The sequence below is a fragment of the Theropithecus gelada genome, chromosome 2 (genome assembly GCF_003255815.1).
Source record: "Theropithecus gelada isolate Dixy chromosome 2, Tgel_1.0, whole genome shotgun sequence".
Lineage (NCBI taxonomy): Eukaryota > Metazoa > Chordata > Mammalia > Primates > Cercopithecidae > Theropithecus > Theropithecus gelada.
Window position 1 is genome coordinate 28,318,186 of NC_037669.1, and position 27,547 is coordinate 28,345,732.

At 39.1% G+C, this 27,547-nt stretch overlaps 1 protein-coding gene across 1 annotated transcript in view; it reads left to right on the forward strand.

The window, feature by feature from the left end:
• Nucleotides 1-243: 243 nt before the first annotated feature.
• HHLA2 (HERV-H LTR-associating 2) overlaps nt 244-27,547 on the forward strand; it is a 75,163-nt gene continuing 47,859 nt past the window's right edge. Inside the window, exons 1-2 of the mRNA XM_025376806.1 lie at nt 244-352; nt 14,364-14,450. The gene's annotated coding sequence lies outside the window, so the exon portion shown is untranslated. The remainder of the gene's footprint in view (nt 353-14,363; nt 14,451-27,547) is intronic.

Consider the following 27,547-nt stretch of genomic DNA (forward strand, 5'->3'; position numbering starts at 1 on the left):
AGGCAGTCCCAACTCAGGCGGTTGCCTGCATCATGTTGATGGTGAAGCTGACACCATAGCATGGAAACTGGAGTCCACTGCTCCTACAGCTCAATGCTTAGCTGTTTCAATATAGTATCTGAAACTGCATCTTTTAATTCCTGGACTTTTCACATCTGTACTGACTCAGATCTGGGTGGGGCTTAGTTTGAAGGAGGGAGTCCTTGGTGATGACGTGATTTCCTTGGTCTGTCATAGGTAACTAATCAAACGTACCTTAGACTTTACTCTCTGAGAAATTCATAGCTGAATTCAATGTTTGTTCTTATGGACTACTTAGCATTTGACTAGATGGTGTGAATTTCTAAGTAAGGTAAGGATTTCTTTCTAAGTTGTTTTTACCTAGAACTTAAAAGTGGGCATGAATAAATCAAATATGGGTGGTTTTTATTTTCCTGTTAGGAAAAAATTAGTGACTGATCTTTTAAATTGACTTATTGCATATACTATGTATTGTGCATATGAACAAACAAATACTTAGTAAAAGGTTGTCTTGAAGGGACATATTGATATATTTCAAATAAAAGAACTTAACAAAAATGAGGAAAATGCCTAACATTCTGGTAAGACAGTGAAGGAGGCATGAGCAATGTTTGTTTAGAAAATTATCTGAGAACTTTAAACAAATCTCTGAGGGTATATTCTTACTTGTAATTGTTCATCTAATTACACTACAGAGGCTTATTAGCTGCTCCAAGATGCACTGCTTTCCATTCTGTGGTGGAAACAAAAGGACCGTAGTAGTGGTTATCTAGCAGAAGAATTGTGATCTTTGAATTCTAATACAAGAAACTTAGAAGTCTCTTAGTTATTTCCACTGTCTCAAGGGAGAATCATTAAGTTTATGTCATTTTCAATGCCTAAAGCAAGAGTCAAAAAGTTAAGATTCAATTCTCACTGGGTTGCTATTGTTTGGGACTTTGGACAATAGAAAAAGTATGAACAGGTAATTTAGGGTTTTTTGCGTTACTGGTACCTGACAAAACAAACTTGAACTTCCCTATTTCCTAGAAACTTGGAGGAAATAATTTCTGTCCAGAATGGTAAAGTGGTGTCGTATCCCATTTATAAGCATATTTTAATCAAAAGATGTAATAACGTGTAGTGGTCAAGATCATAGTCTCTAGAGTCAAGTAATCCTTGGTGCGTTTACCTGCTTCATCATTTTAACCAGTTGTATATTTTTCTCAGAGCCAGTTTCCTAATCTGTAAAATGGGGGTAGACTAGGATTGCTGTGAAGATTAAATGAAATTTATCAAAGTCTTTGGCAAAGTGCCTGGTATGTAGAAAGTGTTTAATAAATATTATTTCAGAATATAGATGTAAAAGTCAAATAATTTCCTATATAATCATATTGAGTAGCCTGAAAGTTTGGTGGCTCTTAAATAAATCTGTGAATGAAGGCTTTGCCTACTTTTGGTGTGTGGCCCACCAGCATGTTCTATCAGTTGGCCTGAGCTGAGAAAGAAATCAATTCCTGTGTTGAGTTTTCCTCCAGGTGCTTAAGATAGACCATACCTGAATATTTTGATCATTAACCAGTGATCCTGGGTGGCTCCTTCTTGCTCTGGTCAGTAACCGGTGTAGGTCACGTAGTAAGGCACTAAACAAGGTGTTTTTCCTCCTGAGGTTATCATGTCAACTCTAAATTCCCAGAGGCTTGCCTAGGAGTAGAGAGTTTGTTCTGAGTTACATAACCAGCATCCTCTTTGAGGCTTTGAATGTCTAACTGACTTCTGACTGCAGGCACGCAAACTTTTTCCCTGCCTAGTAGGAATGAATACCCCTTTTCCAAGCGTCTACATAGCAGCCACCCAGGGACTCTCTGAGAGCCAGTTGCTTCCTGACTTAATTTCTGGGAAGAGCAATTGCCTACTCAAGACAAATTCCTTCCTCCTTATTCTTCTGTCAGATGAGACTAGCTACTAGGTATTCCCTCCCTAGGACTCTGACCTGACTCTCATAGAAAAGAAAATGAGGATCCAAGTTCATTCCATTTAATTGGGGCTATAAACATATGCCACCAGAAAAATCCTGCTATTCTGGCTTGCTATAACTTTAGGTTCTCCTTTCTAACACAATACTATCTTTATAAAATGTACACACCTTTCCTTGATATTCAGTTGTGGTGTTTATGTGTTCAAGATCCTTCTAATTTATCCCCAACTAAAGTTCCCAGTATGTATTTGCAGGCCTCTTTTACTGCATCATCTTCAGTAAAATGCATATTTCTCTTTCTTCAGCATAGGCTTCACCCTTAGAAGCTCGCTTTTCTCTGGATATTCATTTCCAGCAGGTCTCGGAGATAATGTACTGTATTGCATCTTTTTCTGTTGGAGACTAAAATGCAGTTAGCAGGTGCAGCTTCTTATAACTGCAGATTCAGAATTTTTTTCTCTCTGTAAAAACTGTTAAATGTCCCCTTAGAGGCTCATTTTAAAATTGAGTAAGGAATGGGGGCTTGTTTTTCCTTAGTCCTTGATCTTGGAATATTACACTCTGACATTGCACATTGCTCCTTACCATTTAGAGTTCAAACCACTAATTCCCAAGTGATAAGAGATTAAGATACAAATCAGAGACAGGCAAATGTACATTTGTAGCTTCCTTGCTTTAATACTTCTGTTTCAGGTGGGATGTCTTCTCCAGGGCTATCCAGGTCTGTCCTAGACACCACCTTTGAAAAATGAGATCCTTTCTATCTAATTTAACCTAGATTAGAGGCATCACCGAGAACACCTTCTGAAGGTAAAAAGCTTTTGCCTTTTCTTTCTGTCCCATACTCTATATTCCTTAACTGCAATCACTAGAATGTCCTGTCAGTTACACAAAATTAATGTTACTATGACTGACTTTGATAATATATCTATTTACAAATTGATAAATTATATTCCTAATCTAATTACATTCATGCAAAGCTAGTAGCTCTGTAGCTATATCAACTTGGCAACGAGGAAAATAAACTTAATTTTTAAAAAAAGGCTCAAAAAGTTAAGTCACTTTTGTAAAAGACCCAGAAAAAAATATATATATATAAAAAATCATATAACTATTATAATGCATAAATATATAAATATACTACATATTTACTATAGATAATAAGTGAAAAGGGTGAAATTGGTGGAGTCAGAGCTTAGAAATCTTGTTAGTGTGGTGGGAGGAGAGAAAGGAGAGGAGTAGTCAGATTATGAAGAATTCCATCGGGATAGTATGTTCTGAGTTTGCAAGTTCAGCGGTGGAACAGAAAGTTCTGGGTAATAAGTGCAGGAATCCATGGAAATGCTAGACTGAGTGGAGTAGAAGTAACTAGTTTTGGAGTTCTTGACTTTTTCTTCCTAGAGTTTTAGATTTGCTGGTAAGAATTTAGTAGATAAGAGAGGAGGAAGGGGCATAGAAAAGCTCAGATGACCCAAGTGATAAGCATTTCTTAAATATTTCAGACCCATAAAGGTACAAATAATACTCTAACCCAACCATATATGCCCCATCCAGCTTAAATACCATTGACACTCCCTAGGTACCCTTTCGTGTAGGAGCAAGGGTCACTTTAGAATAAACTTCGATTCTCACAGTGAGATACAGAATCCCTAAAGATACAGAAGCAATGGCTTGGAAAGAGCACAGTTGGATGAAAAGATTGCCAGCTTTATTTTCAGATTCCAGTGTGGCGAGAAGATGGTAAAATGAGCAACTCTTCTTAAGAAAAAGGAGATGGGGAAATGGTTCTTTGAGGGAATTGAATTCCCACTGCGGCGGGAAAGCAGCAGGAATCTGAGCAGGCTGTGGGTAACGGGCAGTTTATTGGGTAATGACATTTTCAGAGTCCACAGGGAAGAGGTTTGAAAGGACCAATAGAAGGGGAAGGCTGGGTGGGTCGAGGGGAAGCATCACAGAACCTGGGAGAGACAGTGTGTGAGAAGATGAGTAAGCAAGCGTGAGAAGATGTGTAAGCAAGCGTCCTGTTCACAGCATGAAGTACCAGCTTTTGCAGAGACAGGAGGCAGGGTGGGAAGAAACAGCCCAGGGAATTCAAGGACAACCTGCCACGGTGTTTCACTGCATGCCTTTGTTTCATAGAAAGGATTTCACCACAAAGAGTTGATGAGTCAAAGACTCAGGTGTAAGTGATTTATTAAAATAGTGCTCTTAGAAGAAACCAATTAGTGGTAGGGAAAGCCAGAGTGATAGGTAGGTTAGGAATATAAACCAGGTGAGTCAATAATAGGAAAAACATGGTTTGCTGGGGCTTCCAGGAAATAAGCTTCTCTCCTTAACAAGAAGTGCTGGTGAAGCTCCAGTTCTTTTCATCTGAGTTTAGTGGTGTGTGATGTCAGGCCTGAAACATCTACAGCCACTTCGTTACCACGAGGGAAGCGAGGTTGTGTATAAGGTAAACCCGCAGGAGGCAAAGCAGAGACGTGAGGCTTGGTGATGTATGTCCTGGGTAGACCTGGCCAGAGGCTCCCAGAAGCCTCAGTTATGTTTCTCAGAAGATCTCCTTTGTTCCAGGATATTGCTCTTATTGCTTGTAACAGAAATCTAAATTCCCAAACACTTTATTTTAATAATGCTGTCATATTTATCTAAATGTGCTTTAATCTTGGAATTGAGAGTAATCAAAAATGACTAATGACATCAAATATTTACGTTTAGCTTCTAACACAGCTGAAATATTTCATAGCAGTACAATGAAATGAGAGAATTTCCTTTCACACTGGAAAGGAAGGAATTATACATGCACAAATATCTCTTCTAATTTATGTCTTCTGATCTTGGAGTTAGTCTCCTTAAAATTTGAGTGTGAGGAGACCGAGGCCCTCCAAACCAATTTTCCCCATTGAATTTAGCTTTTTATTTTATATGCAAAACAACATTATATCCTAAGTGTGCTTTGTAGATTACATTTCTAATTCTTGTTCATTCTTGTGCTTTTAGTGTTGCATGCTCTGACATAGTTCTGCAAGCTGTCTTTGAAAAGCTTTTTACCTCTTCTTTTTACTGTTCTTTTGTCTTCCCTGTGAATTTCAGAGACATGACTGCAGAAACAGATGACTGAATACTAAGTATGTATAGGTTCTATTTTCCCGCTTTTATTTACTTTTCTGAGGATTCCAAACACATTTGTTGTTTTTGAGGCATTTGCTTTCTTCTAGAATTATCTTCTTGCAGTCTTTTTTGTTAAGGTAACTCCTATTCAATTCTTACCCCTTATTTTTTTCACCGCCACAATTTTCCTCCCCTGCCCCCAATTATTTCAATTGTCCTTGTCTCTTATATTCCTGTTTTCTTCCCTAGGCTAATTTGAGAGACTACCTTGTTTCTCTTTCCCTTTTGGAATTTGAGGGTGGCCCACGGTAGTTTCAATCTGTTTGGCATATTCTTGTAATCTTTTCTCATAAGGATTCTACTCCTTTCTCCCTCAACTCAAGCAGCCTCAAGGTTATCTTGCCTCCTCCTTTCTTCTCGGAACCAAGCAGCACATTTTAGTTTTCACTTCTTCCTGCTCGCTACCTTGACTCTTCTATTGTTTCTCGCCTGCTTCTAAGTTGGTTTCATCTGAGTGACTCGCATTTACCAACTATTGCCTATGAGCTCAGTGGTTTGTGTGCTGCCTGTACAATATAAAAGGTAATCCACATAACTGAGCTGAGGTATTGGGTTGGTATTCTCATTTTATAAGAAAGTTGAGATGTGCTATAGTTTAGGAAATAAGACAAGTAACAATCTAGATTTGGTTTCTGTGTTGCTATTTATATTCACCATCTAATTCATACAAGAAGTTACACTTGTGAGTTACATAGATCTGATTTTTGTAGTAGGGAAATAAATATTAACATGAAGATTAAACAGTCTGACTTTAACATGGTATATAAATGAGTTTGAAAGAGAAAATATCTGATTTCATTTTCTGTTTTGTTGTAGTAGGAGGGTTAGTCATTCGATAACAGGTCTGAAATAGCATAATACCTGGAAACCATAATTACTGGAACCTGTGAATATTTTACCATCCAGGGTTCAACCTCCTACCCCTTATTCTCCTGACAGTATGCTGAGACAGATATTTTATTGACTAACATCTCTCTCAACATTTTCCCCTGCTAATTGCACTTTGATTGGTTCAAATTCCATGTGGGGATTCCTTGATTCTGACAATCCAAGACATTCAGCTGTCTTCAAGTCAAGTAATTGACTTTTTTGAATTAGTTTTCAGTTTCATTTTGTTTTCCCCAATTCAAGTTGGAAACACTTCCTTAGTATTTCCTTGCTACATGGGCTTTAGCAAATGCTACTTTACTCTCCTTCCAGCTACTCAGGAGGCTGAGGCAGGGGAATTGCTTGAACCCGGGAGGTGGAGGTTGCAGTGAGCCTTTTCCTAGTTTTATTGTTGGAGGCCTAACTCACGGGAGAGATTATGCAATACAGTTCTGAAGTCAAGGGGGAAGAGGTAGGAAGGGAGAGGAGAAAAGAAGTCCCTTGAGGGCATTTACTAGAAATGCCTCGTGGTGCTGCCTTTTCTGTTCTGGGCTGGCTCTCTCCTTGAAAACAGCACACACTAACAGCAAATAAAAAAAATCCTGGAATCAGTATGCTCTGTTGTCTTTTGTGGGGAAGTCAAAGCATCTTCTTTTTCTTCTCCACCCATGTCCCACCTCTTTGTTGCTTGTTTAGGCAAAAAAGTAAAATATTTCTTCCCCTTATTTGGCATTCAACTGCTTAATTCAGTTATGTCTTGGTTCTGAGTTTTCTGTATCAACTTTTCCTAGACTATGGAAACTTTAGATCAACAGATTCAATTCTGTCTTCATTTTAGAAAAGTTTTCTTATATTTTATTTGTGTATCAACTCCTTGATTTGATAAGTTCTTGACTTCAGGGACCAATATCAATTATCCTAATACTGTGTCATTGATGTGCTATAATGTAACCTCATCTAATTGCATTCAATTTATGTTCTATAGCTCAACTTCATCTAGTGCATTCATCTCTTTAAGCTGAATTCATCAAGATATCACAAATCTACCTCTACTTTGGCTTTCAGTGATATCACTTCTGTACTTTGCTAGCTCTACGTTCTTATTATCTCTAGAAATTTTAGTACGCATTTTGTTTCCTCATGTCTACAATCCTCTTCTCATCCTATTATTTTGTTTAGCTTGTTTTTGAGTACTTGTTTTGTTGTGTACATATCCTGGGCATTAATTTCTAATATAAAACATATAATTATTGTGGATATGTTTTCTAGAGGGTATAGACCTAATATAAGTGAAGGTTTTCTTTCTGCTCTTTGAACTGTTTTATTCCAGGTTGGGCTTTATTTTATTTTTTGGTCATTTGCATGCCATTCCTGTACCCCACCTCTTTTGGACTATAGTGTATATTATGTAGCACGTCGTTCTTTTATTTTGCTCAGTCAGTAGCTAGGTAATCAAACCAGTTCTGACACAGTAGGTGTGCGATGGGCTCTTGATTTTTTTTTCTCATTTTGTCTGAGACCTATAATCCATTATTGCAACCACCATTGCCACCACCTCACAGCAGGTGACTCTGATGGCTGGGTATGTTTTGTTCTCTCATTTGCTTAGGCTGAGTTATTGGCAGAGGTGGAAATAAACTTTTTGTTAGATAATCGAACTGACTTTCATTTTTGGATCTACTGAATATCACATTCCAGTGTTTACAGCATTTAGTTGGGGGTGTGTATACACGTGCGTAGTGTTCTAAAGGGGAATGCACTGGGGTTTTGAGTGACTTCTCCCTGTTCAATGTATCATTGTATAAGCTATGCCACCATTGTCATGATCAATGCCATTGTCGATGTTCCCATTTGTTTCCTACTACTCCCCAATCAAGAAAGAAAGAAGAAAGATTTCTCTCCAAATTTAGGCATTGTATTAGTTTCCTCAGGCTCCTTTAACAAACTACCACAAATATGGTGGCTTAAATTAAGAAAAACATATCCTCCCATAGTTCTGAAGGCTAGAAGTCCAAAATCAAGGTGTTGGCAGACCCACACTTCTGAAGATTCTAGGGGAGAATCCTTCCTTGCCTCTGCCGGCTTCTGGCGACTCCTGGTGTTCCTTGCCTTGTGTCAATATAATTTCAGTCTCTGCCGCCATCTATGTGTCTTTTCCTACCTCTCATAAGACTTAGAACACAGCCTAACCCAGTATGATTTCATCTCAGTCTTTACCTTAATTACATCTACAAAGAGCCTATTTTCAAATAATCTCCCATTCTGAGGTTCTAGGTGGATATGAAATTTTGAAGAACAACTAGTCAATCTGTTACAAATATATTAGAGCTTTCAGGGCTTCAGCAACACACCACAGATTTACTGTGTCTGAGAGTGGGCCTCACCTCCCTACTAACGGCCTGTTCTGCAGATCCCTAATCTCTCTAGATTTGGTAAATTGTTCCTTCAGCCCAGGATGATAGGGTACTTGTCCATGTTGCTAGTCTTGAGGGTACAGCATCATTCTTGTTAGTTTCACTTAACCCTGCCTACAGCTGTATAAATAGTCACATTAGTAAACTATTCATGATTGCTACAATATGTTGTCATATTTGCTGCCTGAGTAGGATTACTGGTTGATTTTGCATCCTTGCCTTATAATTGATTTTAAAGGGACTATTTCTAATGTTTCCCCAGTGAAGATTCTGTTTTTATAGCGTTTTCAGACATATTCTTTGTCACATTAAAGCCTTTTACTCATCAATGATGATGAGTAAATTTACAAAATGAGGAATTTGCAATAACTTTGTATATTATCTATTTTTTTCTGCATGTATTCAGATGATTGGTTTTTCAACTCTAATCTGCTTTATATGCTTTTAGCGTGGGTTTTCTAGAAAACAGAGCCTGAAGCAAGGATTAAAATGCTTATGCTTTATTTGAGAGGTAAAAACTCAGGGCTGTGAGAGAGAAGGAAAACGGAAGCAAGGCAAGGGAAGATGCGCAGCTTTGTAAAGGGACAGATTACCATGCTGGCTACTGCTTCACGAGTAGTCAGACGGACACCCAGCAATTCTCTTGGTCATAGCTAGCATTCGTCAGTGTGAAGGACTTTTCTGAATGAGAATATAGAAAACTGTGCCTCAAAGTCCTCCACGGGAGGAAAGAAGATGGGGGATTCATCTGCCCAGATCTAGTCCCTCCTGCTGGTTAAAACTTACCTCACAGGAAATAAACAGCTCCATATATCCCAATGTCATCATCTAGTCCCTTTAATAGCAGCTCAGGGTGCCAAGTCCCATGCCCTGCTGTATAGAGTTCCATTCCATTCCAGAAGTATCAGGAGGGACCAGACACTCCAGGTACGTGCCTGGTTGGCTCAGCTCTGGGTGGTGGCCAAGGAGGAAGGCTTGGTACTCTCAGGGCAAATGACCCAAAAGAGCCTCACAGTGACAGTTAAGGTCAGTGACACATTTGAGCCAAGGGAATCTGAGACACACAAGACTTCGGTCTGATACATGTTTGATAAATCACATTTATAAATCTTCTAATGCTAAATATTCTTTGGATTCCTGGAGAAAACCCAACTTGGTCACTGTGGCAGCCATGAAAATGTGGGCTCACATCTCCTGCTTCGGGCAGTGTGGGTCATTGCAGCTCTAGGTATTGCTCTCTGGTCATCGCCACCTTTGTGTCATGGCCATGACTGTCTCAGCCGATGCTCCACCGATTATTCCGTCAGCGGTTGAGCACAGTGGCAAGGCTAACAAGGGACTTCTCTAACGGATGGCTTTGGTGCCAGGGCTCGCCAGTCATCTGACAAAACTTTCTTAGAACTGCGGCAAGCCTGATGTTCCTTTCACTCCATTTCCGCCCTTCCTCTCTCCTTTAACATCTCAGTTGGAAAGTTCTGCTTTCCCCCTTTATCCTTCACAGGAATTTTCCTCACTACTATCCCTTGAACATCGTGTCCCATCTTGGTGTCTGCTTCTTGGAGGACATGATTAGCAGTCATAATACATTATCTGTTTTAATATGGTTAGATGTGGTTTATGACATTTTGTCCAGATTTTCATATCTCTTTTCCTGAGTGAAATAGATTATCTTCTGTCCTCATAGAGTCTTTGTCTGGGTTTAAATAATACTGTCCTTGAAGTTTGGTAGAATGTGTCTGGAAAACCATCTGGACCTGCTCGAGCTCTCTCTCTCTCCCGCTCTGTGTGTGTGTGTGAGGGTTTTAAACCGCTGTCCAATTTCTTTAATAATTATAGGACTCTTTAAGATTTCTATTTTGTGTTTATCTCAGTTAAGGAAAGATTCTTAGAAAACTGTTTTTAAATCCACTGGCAGAATGTTGCTGATAATATTATCTTTTCACATTTCTGCTTTATCTGTAGTTATGCCAACTTTTTTATCATACTACATTTTCTCACTTAATTTTACCAGAAGTTTGTCTATTGTCAATTTGTAGTCTTGTTAATCAATTTTTGACTTTAACGTTTTCCATTGTATATACATATATTTTTTCTATTTTATTTCCACTATTATATTTTCCTGCTACTTTTTTTAATTTTTCTTTTTTTTTTTTTTGACAGAGTCTTGCTCTGTCACCCCGGCGAGAGTGCAATGGCATGATCTCGGCTCACTATAACCTCCACCTCCCAGGTTCAAGCAATTCTCCTGCCTCAGCCTCCCAAGTATCTGGGATTATAGGCACCTACCACCACGCCCTGCTAACTTTTGTGTTTTTAGTAAAGACAGGGTTTCACCACATTGGCCAGGCTGGTCTTGAACTCCTGACCTCGGGTGATCTGCCCGACCCTTTTTAAAAAAATTTTTCTAACTTAGATTTTATACTTATTTAATATATGCTTACCTTTATTCCTTTTTAATACAAATGCTTGACTAAATTCTCCTTAAGACTGCTTTTATTGTATTCTACCTCTTTGCATACATTGTGCTTTTTCATTTGGTTCTGAGTAATAAACCATTTTTATTTTAGAATAATTTTAGAGTTACAGAAAAGTTGTGAAGGTATTATAAGAGTTCTTGTTGGCTGCGCGTGGTGGCTCCCACCTGTAATCCTAGTACTTTGGGAGGCCGAGGCAGGTGGATCATGAGGTCAGGAGTTCAAGACCAGCCTGACCAACATGGTGAAACCCCATCTCTACTAAAAATACAAAAATTAGCCAGGCATGGTGGCAGGCACCTGTAATCCCAGCTACTCAGGAGGCTAAGGCAGGAGAGTGACTTGAAACCAGAAGGCGGAGGTTGCAGTCAGCCAAGATCGTGGCACTGCACTTCAGCCTGGGCAATATGAGCAAAACTGTCTCAAAAACAAAAAAAGAGTTCTTGTTAACTTTTGCCCAGCTTCCCCTATGTTAACATCTTATATATATGGTTCATTTGTCAAAACTTAAGAAATTAGCATGGTACAATACTACTAGCTAAACTACAGATTCTATTTGAAGGTCACCAGTTTTTCCAGTAACTTCCTTTTTCTATTTCAGGATCCAATCCAGAATACCACAATGCATTTAGTAGTTAGGTCTTCTATTTTTTTATTTTCAATTTTAATTTTTGTGGGTGCATAACAGGTATATATATATGTATGAGATACATGAAATGTTTTAATACATGCATGCAGTGTAAAATAAGCACATCACGGAGAATGGGGTATCCATCCTATTAAGCATTTGTCCTTTGAATTACAAATAATTCAATTACACTCTCTAAATAATTTTAAAATTTACAATTATGTTATTGACTATAGTCACTCTGTTGTGCTATCACATAATAGGTCTTATTCATTCTTTCTAACTATTTTTTGTACCCATTAACCATCCCCACCTTCCCCACAACCACCACTACCCTTCCCAGCCTCTGATAACAACTCTTCTACTCTCTAGACCCATGAGTTTAATGGTTTTGATTTTTAGATCCCACAAATGAGTGAGAACATATGATGTTTGTCTTTCTGTGCCTGCCTTATTTCACTTAACATAAGAATCTCCAGCTCCAACCATGTCGTTGCAACTAATTGGATCTCATTCTTTTTTATGGCTGAATAGTACTCCACTGTGTATATGTACCACATTTTCTTTCATCCATTTATCTGTTGATGGACACTTACGTTGCTTCCAAATCTTAGCTATTATAAACAGTACTGTAACAAACATAGGAGTGCAAATATCTCTTTGATATACTGATTTCCTTTCTCTTGGGTATATACCCAGCAGTGGGATTGCTGGGTCATACAGTAGTTCAATTTTTATTTTTTTTAGGAACCTCCAAACTTTTCTTCATAGTGGTATACTAATTTAGATGCCCACCAACAAGGTATGAGAGTTCCCTTTTCTTCACAACCTTGCCAGCATTTGTTATTGCCTGTCTTTTGGATAGAAGCCATTTTAATGGGGGTGAGATGATATCTCATTATAGTTTTGATTTGCATTTCTCTGATCAGTGATGTTGAGCGCCTTTTCATATGCCTGTTTGCCATTTGTACATCTTCTGAGATAGGTCTATTCAAATCTTTTGCCCATTTTTAAAAATTGGATTATTAGATTTTTTTCCTATAGAGTTGTTTGAGCTCCTTATATAGTCTGGTGATGAATCCCTTGTCAGAGTGGTAGTTTGTAAATATTTTCTCCCATTCTGTGGGTTGTCTCTTCACTTTGTTGATTGTTTCCTTTGCTATGCAGAAGCTTTTTAACTTGATGTGATCCCATTTGTCCATTTTTGCTTTGGTTGCCTGTGCTTGTGGGGTATTACTCAAGAAATTTTTCCCCAGACCAATGTCCTGGAGATTTTCCCCAGTGTTTCTTGTAGTCATTTCATGGTTTGAGGTCTTAGATTTAAGTCTTTAATCCACTTTTATTTGATTTTTGTATATGGCAAGAGATAGGGTTCTACTTTCAGTTTTCTGCATATGGATATCCAGTTTTGCAAGCCCCATATATTGAAGAGACTATCTTTTCCCCAGTGACTGTTCTCGGTACCTTTGTTGAAAATGAATTTATTGTACATGTGTAGATTTGTTTCTGGGTTATCTATTGTGTTACACTGGTCTATGTGTCTGTTTTTATGCAAGTACCACACTGTTTTGACTATTATAGCTCTGTAACATAATTTCAAATCAGGTAATGTGATTCCTCCAGTTTTGTTCTTTTTCCTTAGGATAGCTTTGGTACCAGTTGGGTCTTCTTAGTCTTCTCCAAACTGCAAGTTTCTCCTTTTTTGTTTTTTTTTTTGTGACCTTAACAGTTTTGAGGTATAATGGTCAGGTAATTTGCAGACTGTCTTCAGTTTGGCTTTGTCTTATCTTTTTCTCATTATTAGACTGCGGTTGTGGGTTTTGTGGCAGAGTACTACACAGGTGTAGTGCCATTATCATGTGTAGGGATACATAATAACAACATGACTTACTGATAATGTTAATCTCGATCACATGGTTAAAGTAATGTCTGTCAGGGTTTTCCATTATAAAATTACTATTTTTTCCCCCATTCTCTGGTTGTTAGAACTAAATGACTAAATCCAGCCCACACTCAAGGGGAGGGGAATTAAGCTGCCCCACCTCTTGGAGGCAGGTAGTATGTGTATATATATTATTTGAAATTATTTGGTATAGAAAAAAAGGTATGCATTCAACCATTTATGCACATTAGTGGATTATTTATATTACATAGATTTTTTTATTCTTTGGGTTATAATCCAATATTATAATTTATTTTGCTGCTTAAAATTTCTAGCTTTGGTCATTACGGGCTCTTTGAAGTTGATGCCTGTGTCCTTTTGACATATCCCTACTTTTTAAAAATTAGCACTTTCTTTCTTTCTCCTCCTCATGACTCCTTAAATTTGTATTCTTATACTGCTTATATTTATCTAGATCAGAGAAAAAATATTTTTCCAGAGAGAAATTTTAGGCTAAATTAATAAAAGATGTTATGTTAGTCCCAGTTTTGATATTTATAGGAAAAACAAGTCTTATATGAATAAGAAGCAATTATACATTTTACATATTACCTTCAGGGGAAAAATACCCAAAGAATTCAAAATTCATCAAAAATATCTGTTAATATGTTTGTGTTATTTTCATCCATCATATTCTGTAGAGGTTAATGACATATTGTTCCCCTCTTATTGGAAAAAGTCAGCTGGTTTAATTGTTAATTTTTTTGAAATTTCTTGGCAAGTCAGAGTAATTCATTTGGATTATCAAGAGAAATGTTCATAGTATAATGATCTGAATTCTGATTCTCACAAGTCATTAATCACTGAAACTGAACTGCATGCCACATCCACATTGGCAGTGAGAATAAATTTGCTTGTTTGTTGTGATTATGGATTTGATTTCTCATCTCAGCACTTATAGAACTGGATGCCCTTCTGGTGCATCTCAAGGCTGATTTGAAAGCTTGAGAGACCATTGAGAATTGGATTTGGGGAAGATGTGAATACTTGCTATACTATATTTTACTCTATGTGTATAAATTCCTTGAACAGAAAATTTTTAATACAACATTTAAAAGACATATTCAGTCATCATCTTTAGCACAAATGAAGTTTTGGCAAATGTATGCAGATACTAAAATACTATTTTTTGCATAAGCTTTTACCCTTCACCAAAATGCACTATAAATCTAGTAGAGGGTTATAACTTATAGACCCTCCATGTTGTTTTAAAGAAATACAGAATTAAGAACATTTACAGAAATCTGTTGTTTCTCACTTTACCAAGTATAAATAGGGGTATGTGTCTGTATGTAGCATAGGTACTTAGGTATTAGAAATTGTTCTACTCATAACAAACTTATGGTCTTTTTTCAGCAGTGTGATTTGCAAGTTGTAGAGAACAACGCCTGGGAAGCTTGTCTTTCTGTGTTTTCTAATAAGCCTGTAATCATTTTGTTAAGCCCCTTGGGATGGCCTTTGTCTAAGCTGCCTCTTGAGTAATCCCAAGTACTGGCACAACTTGACAAATAATAATTAAAGACACATGTAAATATGCCAACTAAATTTGGACCTATGTTTAATGCTTACTTATTTAGTGCACAGTGAAATATTTAAAGTGATGGCTAACATTTTGAAAACATCGTGTAATATCAAGCATTAGGTATTATATACCCAGATATAAGAAGGAGAACATAGAGATTCAAGTGAGAAGAGCATCCTGGTAAATCAGCCTGTGCCAAAATTACAGATGAAATGAGCTGGATTCTTGATACTACCTTCAAAAATCCTCCAACTTTTCTAGAGCGAAGCTCTAGAAAAAGCTTATCCCTTTTCCTAGATTTAAGGTTGGGTATTGGGCACGAGAAAGAGTGTAGCCTTCAAGATTGGTCTTTTCCATAGTTGAGAACTAGAAACTGAGCTGGAGAAACCACACATGGTATATACACATTTGATTGCAGTAACTAGGGCCTGACATAGATTTGATTACTTCTATTTTAATCTAAAGAGATGTCTATGTCCCCAAACTAGTCTACTCTACATAATAGCAGAGAAAATGGACAAAACGCAGCTGTTTTGGTAAGCATATCACTCACTTGGTATGAACGGAAGTGTGCAGATGTACTGTAGCGGTGTGTTAGTGCCCGCTTAACAGTTCTTGTTCTCTTTTCTGCCACATTGCAAGAAACCACATTTCCCAGACTGCCTTTCTCTCTGGCTTCTGTGTATGTTCAGCCAATGGCAGGCACAGGCAGAAAACGGGAGGGCTGGAGGAGAGGGGAGGGAAGAAGCCACGTTCCCCCTACTCACCATTCTCACTTCCTGAGGTGTCCTGGCAGAGGCTGCCTCTCTTCTGCATCCTCTTAGTAGCTCTAAATCCCCCCAGACAATCCTGACTGCCAACAGTACCTTCTTCTGTTGTCCCTCCAGCCTTGTGGGTTGTAGCAGCTTCTTTGTTACTGCTAATTTCTGGATTGCTTCACTCACCGCTATTGCTTCCCAGCCATCACCCACATGGCCAAGTTTCTGTAAGATAATAAATTTCTTCTTTATCAAAAACCTGTGGTGTTTCTGCTCCCTGGCTGGACCTTATAGACTACTAGCTATGTCAAGGGACGGGGATCAGTATGAACAGTAGGGCCTGTTGATGTCCTGCCCAGATCCCCTTTTCTAGGCAGGTGCACCCAAACTCCAGCTGCTGTGAGTGCTGGCTGCTAATGACTTTTGTATGCACTCTTTTCCAGAGACTTACCTTTGCCCAGAGATGCCTGGGAAGCTATGATGTTTCCCCGGGGGCAGCCCATGCCCAACGACAGACTGATTTGAGGACAAGCTGGCCCCTTGCGGCAAGGGTGAGCAAGTCTGTGAGCAAGCAAGTGGTGTCACTCAGGTTCCAGTGCTCCTCATGCTATGAGATAGAGACCAGATCTCAGCCAAGCTCATTTTTTGCTTGGCATCTTCCCTTTCTCTGTCCTACTTCCTTGATTCCTTACAGTTTTCTCCTGAAAGCTCACCCTCAGTAATTCCACTGCATGATATTCACCATTTCTGGCTCTGCCTCAAGGGAACCTGAACTAAGCGTATATTTTACAGAGGGAAAGGAGAAAATCTGTTTAATCTGGTAAGATGGGGAAATGGAGGTTGTGAACACAGCTTCAATATAGTGATGACGAAACTAAAAAAACGTAACAGCTGAACATTCTTGAGGAACGAACAGTTGTGGGAGGACTCAACGTTTTGAAATTAAGGCGAAAAGTGGTGCCTTACCCAAATTAAGGTCTGGAGAGGCTAGTTTTCATGGCAAAAGGACAATGCTGTACTTCTGACCAGTGTAATGTGGCATTCCGAGAGTTTTCAAGAGTATCAATACCTGTGGGGTAGTTAGAAATGCAAGTCTGTTCTAAGACTAGAAATATACATTCTGTGAGATAATTATATAAAGACAGTTTTTCTCAGGCTTGAGTCATGCACAATTCTTTATTTTGGAAAAAGGCTGGTGTGGGCAGTCTTGTGATACCCATGGGCAGGACTACTGTGATTCAGGGGGAGTGAAACCAGCAATGAGGGAAGGTCAACACAGATGTGTTATTGATTGGATCCTGACCATTGGGAACTATGCTCAATCCTGGGGGGTTTTCTGGAGAACATTAGGAAATATGTTTCAGAACCATTCAACAAGGGCAAGGAGTGGAAGCATTTATTCACCCTCTCCAGGGCCCCCACGGATGTTACCTCCTCTGTTTCTGGGTTGTGTGTGCATGTGTTGTGGGGGTGCTGAGAGGATTCCTGTGGTGCTCTCAATCTCCACTTCAGAGCTCTTTGGGCAGTGGTGCAGCATCAAGGCAAAGTGCCACTGACTGCCCATGTAGCTGCCTGGTTAAAACCTTCACAGAACTGACTGCTACCGTGTGGCTGGAGTAAGAGGTGGACCTAGTAGGTTGAAGTCCTACTTCACAACGGGTGTCCCGTATGGACCCTACCTGTAGTTATACCCATGGGGTAGTGAAAAGTCTGGATCTGGAGTAAGGTCTGACTCTTTGCCACATAGACATTAACCTGTGTGACCTTGGGCAAGTCAGTCCTAACTTCCTAGTGTGGAAATCGAAGCCAAGAGTGTTCAGGAATTGAACTCTGAGCCATATGTCTTTCAGGGTTATGATGACTTCATCAGAGCCCCTCCTTTTTATCTCCAGACCCCAACTAAATCCTTCTTAATTTAAAATGCACAATTTAATTATCTTTGGGGACTACAGTCAATTCAGAGAGGAGGTATGACTTTCTCTTCTGAGTTCCATCATTCCTAGCATTAACTCTAGTACACACCGTGATGCTGCATAATTGTATATACCTTTACTTCTGCTATGTGGAGTTCAGATTGATTTTTTTTTATCTTTGTGCACACGAACACTAGCAAACTGGTAATTTGCTGTACTAAGAGTTGTGCCTATGAATACTTGATACAGAGAAAGAGGTCAAAGGAGAAAGAGATGGAGGAGATTGGGGGAACAACTGTAGCACTGCATTCCATATTCTTGTGAGCACCTACTCTTGTCAGGAGGAGCAAGGCAAATCCATGATCCTATACTGTCTCTTAAAAAAAAAAAAAAAAAAAAAAACTTTTCCTACTCCTACATCTGTAGGCTGACCTTTTTTTTCCATTTTGTGGATTCCTTCCCCTTTTGAATCTGTTCTTGAAGTTATCGAAATTAATTGCTTCCCAATTTTTAAATAGGATAAGAATATTGTTGGGCAGTGAGGAAGGTTGGCAGGGATGGGGAGGGGTTTTCCTGACCCCAGATGCCTCAGGGATGGGCCTGGCCACACCACGGCTCTTCTCTCCATGTCACCTGCAACCTCCCCAGTCAAAAGGACAGCTGAAAAGACAGGGGAGGGTGGTAAGATGTGAACAAATATTTGTGTACCTATTATAGAGCCAGACATTTTACTTCATCGGTTGATGTGAGGATGAAATACATTATTTTTGTCCACTGCCACCTTGAACCTCCATTTCACCAGGGAGGAAACAGTTGAAAGATGATCGTATTATGAGTCATCTCATTTGTAAATTTTGGAGCCGTAAGTCAAAGCCAAGCCTGGCTCCAGAGCCCACGCTCTTGCTGCTTCCTGCTAAAACACCCACTGAGTTGACCCCGAGGCTCAGGTGTCACCACTGTGGAAGAAGCCTGCCACTCTGAATTGGGATTTTTTCCGCTACTTATCTGACTAGAAAGTTTGCTGTGCCTACTAAGCAAGATATCAAGCTCTGGGCCAAAACTTCTTTTCAGCTCTTCGGAAGAACAAACACCCTTATTTTCCCAGATGGGTGGCAAATGGTGCTTTTGTACCCACGTTAAACATTTTATCAGAGGTTCTCACCCTGTGAAATTAAATTCAAGGGGGCTCAGCAAGTGTGTGCCGGGGGTGCATCCTCTTGCCTCTCTGCCCTTAGAAGAGCCTTGAGTTCAGAGCTGAGCCCTGGGTGCTCCATAAAAGTGCTGTACCTGCTGATTGAGCCCTGCAGCTTTGCAGACAAGAACTTCAGCTATTGGAGAATCCTCAGATATGACCAAGATGGTTCCCATTCCATAGAATGGGGAATACAGTCTCTTATAGCCTAATGTGTGTCCAGGGTCCATGTCAGTGTACTTTCTCAGAGCAATTACCCTATCATTGCAGGTGATATATGTCTTAAAGGAGTCATTAAGCCAATTAGGATATATTGCCTTCTGTATATTTTGTGCTAAGTCCTCTTTATTAGAAAATAATCAGAATTTGAAGCTTGATTCATGCTTGGCCCAGTTTTAAGTATTATTTACCAAACTAGAGATAGCTACTCTAATCCATTTAGGATGTTAAGAGCAGACCTATAGGAGCCTCATGGGAGAATAGAGTCATGATGCTTGTTCAAAATCTTTGGAAAGCACCCCAGCTAGCAGCTGGCTTTTCTTGGTATTTTAAAAGGGCATATAATAAGCATAAATAGAAGTATATGTGGTGGTTTTCTTATGGTTGTTTGTTTTTAAGCTAGAATGCTATACCTTGCGTTTTCTTTTATCTTGATTTTTCAAACGTCTACCTCCTTCCCAAGCCTGATCTATTTGTGTGGTTTATATGTGTTGGATGTTTATTTGGGTAATCTAAGGTAGCAGAAGAGGAATATATTTAGTCATCTAACCTTTACAATAAGGAACATTTGAAATGTCAGCATTTTATTTCAGGAACAGGTGAGCTATTGCATTATAAGGCTTTTATTTATTTATTTACACCCTACATCTTTCTGAAATTTGAAACAGCTTATGACAAACAGTAAAAAAAAAAAATGAAAAAAAAAAGATGAAAGAGGAAAGAGTAAATAGTCCAGCCAGAAAAGTCAACATAGTTGCTGTGATGAAGTATAATCCTGTGTCTAAGATTCTTGGAAACAGGGCAAGATGAGAAACAAATTATAAAATCTTTAATATTCAGAAAGAAGGGAAAAAGTTCCTCTGGTTAAAAACAAGTACTAAGGTGGCCAGATACTGGGTCAGGTGCCAGAGGCAAAACTACATAGGCATGAATGCTGTTCCCATGAAGCTCACAGTCTAGTAGGCAAGATAAATATTAAATCTATTGATGTATAACTAATTATGCTTTGCTTTTGTATCATTTATGGAAAAGTAACAGTTCCTAAATTTGCTTAAATGTCTCTGACTTAGAATCATTCCTTGACTCCCCAGTCAGAGACCTGAAAGATTAAAAGGCATCACCCAGGTTCAGAGACTAAGAGAAGTGATGGCGTAGGCTGGAGAACCTGCAGACAACTGGTGTACCTAGGAAGAGTGTGGCCCAGAGGATGCTAGAAAGGCAGAAAGTGACAGCTAGGTCAACCACATCCCAATGCACTGATTAAGCTTTACTTTATGAAAGGAAAAATATGGATTTAGGTAAACAGCTTTTATTTCTCCAGAAATATTGGCTTTTATTTTGATATTACTATGCTTATTAAACTGCACACTTTAGGCCCTATTTTTTTTTTTTTCCAAATAAAACTTGGCAACCCTATGTCAGTTCCCGAAAATCATTTTCTTTAGGAATTTAACTGGTCCATGAAATCCAAAAAGCTGTGAACATTGGTCCACTAAGACCCTCAACAAATATGGCTGGAGAGATAGGAGGACAGAAAAAGTTTAGAGGTGAAGCATGACTTAGTGACAGGATTTCTTCAGGGGACTAAGTTAATGTCTTCTAAGCACAAAAATCATGGCTGTCATGGACAGTTATCAAGATTGAACAGTCTACTAGGCTCATGGGGTAAATAGAAATTGCAATCCAGTCCTGGTTCTTCTCACCAAATCATGTACCATGGTAGGAGGCAGGGTCTACATGGAAGAAGGGGAGCCTTTTGTCTTTATAGGAAGACACTGTGGCCAGTGACAGCACATATTCTTCCTGTGATCCAGCTTAATCCAAGGATAGAGCTTAACGAGTCTGTGGAAGTGGATATACGGTGTGCAACTAGGGTCTCTGTGACATTTCCAACCAGGATTTTTTAAAGTATACACATATTCTTCATCATCCTCTAGCAGTGCGGTCTAAAGTCCCAGCTGTTGCTGATTAATGATGGATATACAGGCTTTATAAATTAGGCAGGCAAATGGAGGAGTGAACAGCAGTGAGGGAAGAAGGGAACATCTAGATGTCCCAGCCCTCGAGGTTGGTGCTTTATTATTTTACATAGGCAGGATGTAAGTTTACTAATAGAATCCTGATTAATCAAATCTGTAAGAGGGTGAGGTGGCCTAGGATAGTAGGGAGATTACTGCTTTTTTTTTTTTTTTTTTTCTTTTTGAAATGAAGTCTCACTATGTCACCCAGGTTGGAGTGCAGTGGTGCAGTCTCAGCTCACCGAAACCTCCGCCTCCTAGGTTCAAGTGATTCTCCTGCCTTAGTCCCCCGAGTAGCTGGGATTACAGGTGCACGCCACCATGGCTGGCTAATTTTTGTATTTTTAGTAGTGACAAGGTTTCACCATGTTGGTCAGGCTGACCTCGAACTCCTGACCTTGTGATCTGCCCACCTCAGCCTCCCAAAGTGCTGGAATTACAGGCGTGAGCCACTGTGCCTGGCCCGGGAGATTACTTATTAAAGAAAATACTGTCGGGCGTGGTGGCTCACACCTGTAATCCCAACACCTTGGGAGACTGAGGCGGGTGGATCACCTGAGGTCGGGAATTCGAGACCAGCCTGACCAACATGGAGAAACCCCATCTGTACTAAAAATACACAGTTAGTCGGGTGTGGTGGCATATGCCTGTAATCCCAGCTACTCGGGAGGCTGAGGCAGAGAATCACTTGAACCAAGGAGGCCGAGTTTGCGGTGAGCTGAGATCATGCCACTGCACTCCAGCCTGGGGGAAAGAGGGAGACTCTGTTTAAAAAAAAAAAAAAAAAAAAAAAGAAAAGAAAAGAAAAAAAAATCAGTATTAGCTTTGACTATAGCCGATTTTGAATTTGGTCCTTATGGAACAATATTTTTCTTCAGACCTCATTACAAAGCAGAGTAGAATGGTTCTAGACGATAGCTTTTCATGGAGGGTATAGCCAGTCATCATCAATGGCCATGGATAAAATCCTAACTAAAAATTCTACTTTGACAAACATGGTCTCCTAAATATGTCTACCAGGACGCGTTAGCTGCAAAGTGCATCCATCCATCCATGGGTTACAGGGTAAACTGACCTTCTCCATGGAGTCCTCTTATAATTCACCAATTATGTTGGAAACTGTGCTGAAAACAATGCCTGCACTTAGCTAATGCTCAGTCTAATTCCTGGAAATACGCAGTCACCCAAATTATTTTCCTTTTCCCCCAACATCTTTTTCTTCATATTATACTAATTCATGTTCATTGAGGAAAAATTAGAAAATAGAGAAGAAAAAAAATCATCCACAACTCTATCGTGTAAAGAAACAACACTAACATCTTATTCATGCTGTCAAATATTTTCCTACCCACATGTATTTTGTCTGTGTCTGTCTTTAACTAAGATATAAGTTGTGTTGATCTTGCTTCTTACAACCTACTTTAGATCAGCTTTACTTCCATCCTACACCATATGGAAGTTCATTCTCCAAGATTCCTGGAATTCCTCAGAGATATATATTTATCTTTGTCTCTTTGTCAGCATTGGTTATGACATCTCATTTCTTTCATTTTGTAGCTATTTCCTTATCTCCACTTTGCAAATAGCTCCATTCTCCCAAACACATACAACATCACTCACAAGGCGGCCCTAAGTTCTTTGACCACTGACTACCTGGTTCCTATGCTCTTTCTCTGTTCCTTCTCTCTTCTCTTCTTACCTTCCCACATCCGAAATTCCTGTTTATTTCTTATTTATGGTACCTCAGGAACATGCCTTGATGAGGTAGTTCAGAATATGAGGGCCTAGATGGGAAAGAGGCAAAGACCCTAAAAGAAATTGTAGTGATAGCTAGTAAAACACTTTTTTTTTCTCACACCACATTATGTACTTGACAAAGACGGATAATAGTCATGCCATATTCACACTGAAACCCTCACCTACCTTAGCTATATTGTTGAAAATAGATTTAAGCTAATTTGGCCATTTTACAGTCATCAGGTTCTTTTTGTTAGTTATGTTGTTTCCATCGATTAGATTATCTGTAAGGGCACTCATAGTCTCTACTAAGTGCTTCGGCTCAGTCTGAGTTCTGCCAGTCACTATAGCAATTGTGAAAATACTCAGCCTCCTGCTCTGGGAGCATAATTGACGGGCAGTGCAAGCTGTTGAACCTCTGAATCTACTGCTTCATTTACACTCAGGTCATGCTTCCCATGGCTGCTCCCAGCTCCCAGCCAATCACTGAGCACACTTGGGGTTATTAATGCAGGTCCCTTATGGTAAGTATTGACTCCTCTCTTTTATGACCTTGGCATACAACTTCTCCACTGGTCAGGCTGAAGCTTTCTTGGAACCCCACTTTAATCTGAGACTCTTCCCACTTGCTGTTCCTTCCTCGACTCTTTTACAAGTGTTAGAACTTTATTATGGTCTTAAGCTTCTTCTTGCCTTCTTCAGCTCCCTCTCCTTGTCCTTCTTGGATATTCTACCAATAAATTTTCTGCAATAATTCTGTCTTGGCATCTGCTTCTCTGAAGAACCCAAAATAATACACACACATTTAGCAAGTGACCATAAAGAGTCATAAAATCCGTTCTTGCAAAACTTGGTGATGTACCAAGCTCGTTTCTTTTAGGTACTTGAAGGTCCTTTCATGACAAGTTTACTAGAGGCAGACACTAAAATATTCTTGCTAACTGCTCTTGTGATTTCTATCATACTCCTATTAATGCAAGAGCAGATGTGTCTGTACATTTTACCAACAATAAAATATTTTGAGTATCTCTTTTGCTAGTTAGCAAACCCGATACTAATGGAATTAGTTCTCATTGAAGTACTTGTAGTAGCTGCTTCTAAAGCACAGATTTGTGGAGTGCTTGCTCTGAACAAGATTCTTCAAATATCAACTAACCATCCCTGGGGAGCAGATTCAACCCGTGCATGCATGTACATATCACATGGCCTATGCATATTTGAAGTAAATTTCAGTATAATGTCGACTTTACCCATGTCAGTAAACAGCAGCATGTCATGACTGCATAATGGTCAATTGCATGAATATCCCACTTATTTTAATAAATTCTGCAAGATAGGGTATTTTGGGCTCCTAAGTTTTCACTGTTTCTGATTTAGCAAATCTGTATACTTTGCACAGTGTCCAACTTTTCACAGACTATTTCCTAGAAGAATTATTGGCTTAAAAAGCATGGCCAATTTTAAGGTTTTTGATATTTGTTGCCAAGAAGTCAGCCAGGAATTTTGTTCCAATTTACACTTCAACCATTTCTATATGAGTAGGCTTATTTCTTTTCCTTTTATTTTCTGCATGTGAAATTATCTGTAAAATGTAGAGTCCAAAGAACAACAGAAAAAAAACCTAACCCTTGAATCCTCCACCAAGGTTATGAAATAGAATTTACTAAGTTGGTGCAAAAGCAATTGCAGTTTTTTTCATGACTTTTAGTGGCAAAGACCATGATTACTTTTGCACCAACCTAATAGAATCCTCCTGCGTTTGCTGATTCTTGTCATACTTCTTCGTGGCTCCCCTCTTCACAGGTAAATCATCTAGAATTTAGGGTTATGCATTCCCTTGGTTTTCTTCAGAGTTTTGATAGTTTAATGATAGAGTGTGTGTGTATATATAACTATATGTAGCCCTAAATATTATATAGATTTTTAAAATGTGGGCGGCAAATACAAAGCTAGTTGTGTGAGGAGAGTGTGATCACCACTGTTAGGTAAAGGTGTCTAGGACAAGATGAATCTGACAGTCTTCTGCATCCTGGGACTTTATAAGGGGGCTTTCTGGTGTATTCAGAAGGAGAGACCATGAGGCTCACCACAGTCCATACATTTGCAAGGACTGTAATGCAAAGCAGGTACTAACCACGTGATCAGTGGGAGTGGCATGAATTACCCTGGGTTTCTTGCTGCTAAGCTTGTTCCAGCTCACAGAAGTTAGTGAAAACAGAACACTTTGGTAGAATGAATAAATGTCCACAGCTGATTTAGGCAGCAGGACCTGGAAGAAAGAATAAGGAATTTATTAGCAAATTGTTAAGATCACTAGATTTGTATCTGGACCAGTCTCTCCAGAACATTTCTCCAGGTGTTTAAAAAAAAAAAAAAAAAAGACTGTGCCAAAGCAGTGAGGATCATGGTCCTAACAGGGAGAGGCATGTCCTTTTAGATTCACTCTTCTCCAGTCTGGTCCAGATTCCAGCTAGCATTTTGGAATGTCTGTTCACCATCCTCCTAGGAATCCCTTTACTCCTCTTCTCTTTTGAACTAATTTCCTGTATCACGTCATCATCTTTCTTGATTTGTACTTTTATTTTGGTGGAGCACATTTTTCCATAGCTTCTTGAAAAGAGAGGATGGGTAATACATTTATTTTGTTTTTGAGATAGTGCATGTCTGAAAATGTCATTCTGTCCTCCCAAGTTTGGGAGTTTGACCATACTTGCAGGTTACAAGTAATTTTTCTTTAGAATTCTGGATGTGGTTGCATTTTCTTTTTGCTTGCAAGTCATGCTGTTGCAAAGTCTGAAGCCAGTATGATTCCTGGCCCTTTCTATTAGCTTTTGTCTCCTGGAAGTTAATGGACTCTTCTTTTTCCCTAGTTTTCTGAAATTTCAAAATGGAGTATCTTTGTGGGAATGCTTTCATCCACCACTTTTATTCAGTAAGCTTTTTTTCAGTAATAGCAATTCATTTATTGTTCTGGAAAATTTTCTTAAATACTTTTGTTTTCTACCCTGTTTCCTGTTTTCTCTTTTTTTAATAGATTTTTTAGAGTTGTCATCTGATTTTAAAAATATTTTCTGTTTATTTTCTGCCTCTGTGTCTATTTACTGCCTAGAAGACATTCTCTACTTTATTTTCTAACCCTGTTAATGACTTCTGCTCTTATGTTCTCAATTCCAAGATGTCTTTTCTGTTAATTTCTTATGCCATTCTGTTGCCTTTTTATGAATGTAACATTTTCTTATCTCTCTGAAGATGTTAGTTATAGTTTTATTTCATTTGGTTTTATTGATTTTCACCCTCGCTTGCTTACATATTTTTATTTACTCCAGGATGTCTTTTTGTAAGGGAGGTTGGTTTTGTTTATTTCTGTCTTCTGTGCAGCTTTCCTCAGGGTACCTGGTAATCCCTCAATGTCTGCTTAACATTAAGAATGAAGGAAGCTTGTTGGAGGCTCTCAGAGCTTGGACTGTGGGCCATGCCTCTCAGGTGGAAGTCACTGTAGGGTGATGTAGGCTGGGGGATGGGCTGGGTCTCTGGATTCAGCATTAGATATCTGTTTGATAAACTAGTCTTAACCTCTACCTTAACTCTAATCTGTGCCTGGACCATCAATTCACACATTATTATGCTTTGTTTCTCCATGGAACAAGCCTCCAGATTTCTCCAAAGAAAGGGACAATGTTCAGTAAAGTGGAGTGCAGGACAGAATCTCGGGGGTTTAACTTCTTAAATAGTTTAATAGAGTCTGACTCCTTTTTTTATCTTTGACTGCTGAGAGCTTTCATGCCCACCTCTTCCTTCCTCTTCTGCCCCATATTTCAGCAAGCTGGTAAGAAAGCTGGTGCTGCACCCTGGACACAGCAGAAAGTACAACCTATGTGGGAGAGTGGATTTTCCCTCATCCCACCCCCTACCTATGATAAAAACCAAGCTGCTTATTCTCATTTTCACTTTCAAGACATTCTCAAGCCCATTCCAGACGAGCCTGGGTGTTGTCCTACTATGTTTAGAAAGTTCCATGATGTAATACAATGTGTTCTCACCTCTTGGTGTGTGCATGGCGTCATCAGCCAGGACATCTCACCTATTAATTGGGAGGGGGCCATCCCACCTGTGTTAGATGGCTATAAGAAATAGCTTTCCTATGAGGTTTTCTTATCTTGGTCTTTTTTTCTTTTTCACTACCAGTTCCAAAGCAGTTCCTATGTCTTTTGAGTACTACCTGGTATGAGTTGGTGGACTTTCACATTTTCCCATGAACTAGAGACTTGTTTTCTTGGGTCTACTAAGTCAGTTACCACTTGCCCATTTTTCTCTAGTTTCGAAAGTTTTGCTGATTTTTTTTTTTTTTTTTTTTTTTGGCCTCTCTTCTTTTTCTGCTTTATCCATTTCTTAAAATTTAAAAAAAAAAAAAATCCTTCCCATAGTGGGGGGTCTGTGGTTGGGGGACAGTGAGGTGGGGATGGTTAATGGAATAGAAAGAATGAATAAGACCCACTATTTGATAACCCAACAGGGTGGCTATAGTCAATAACTTAATTGTACGATTTTAAGTAACTAAAAGAGTATAATTGGATTGTTTGTAACTCAAAGGATAAATGCTCGAGGGGATGGATATACCATTCTTCATGATGTGATTATTTCACATTGCAGCCCTGTATCCAAACATCTTATGTACCCCATAAATATATACACCTACTGTGTACCCACAAAAATTTTT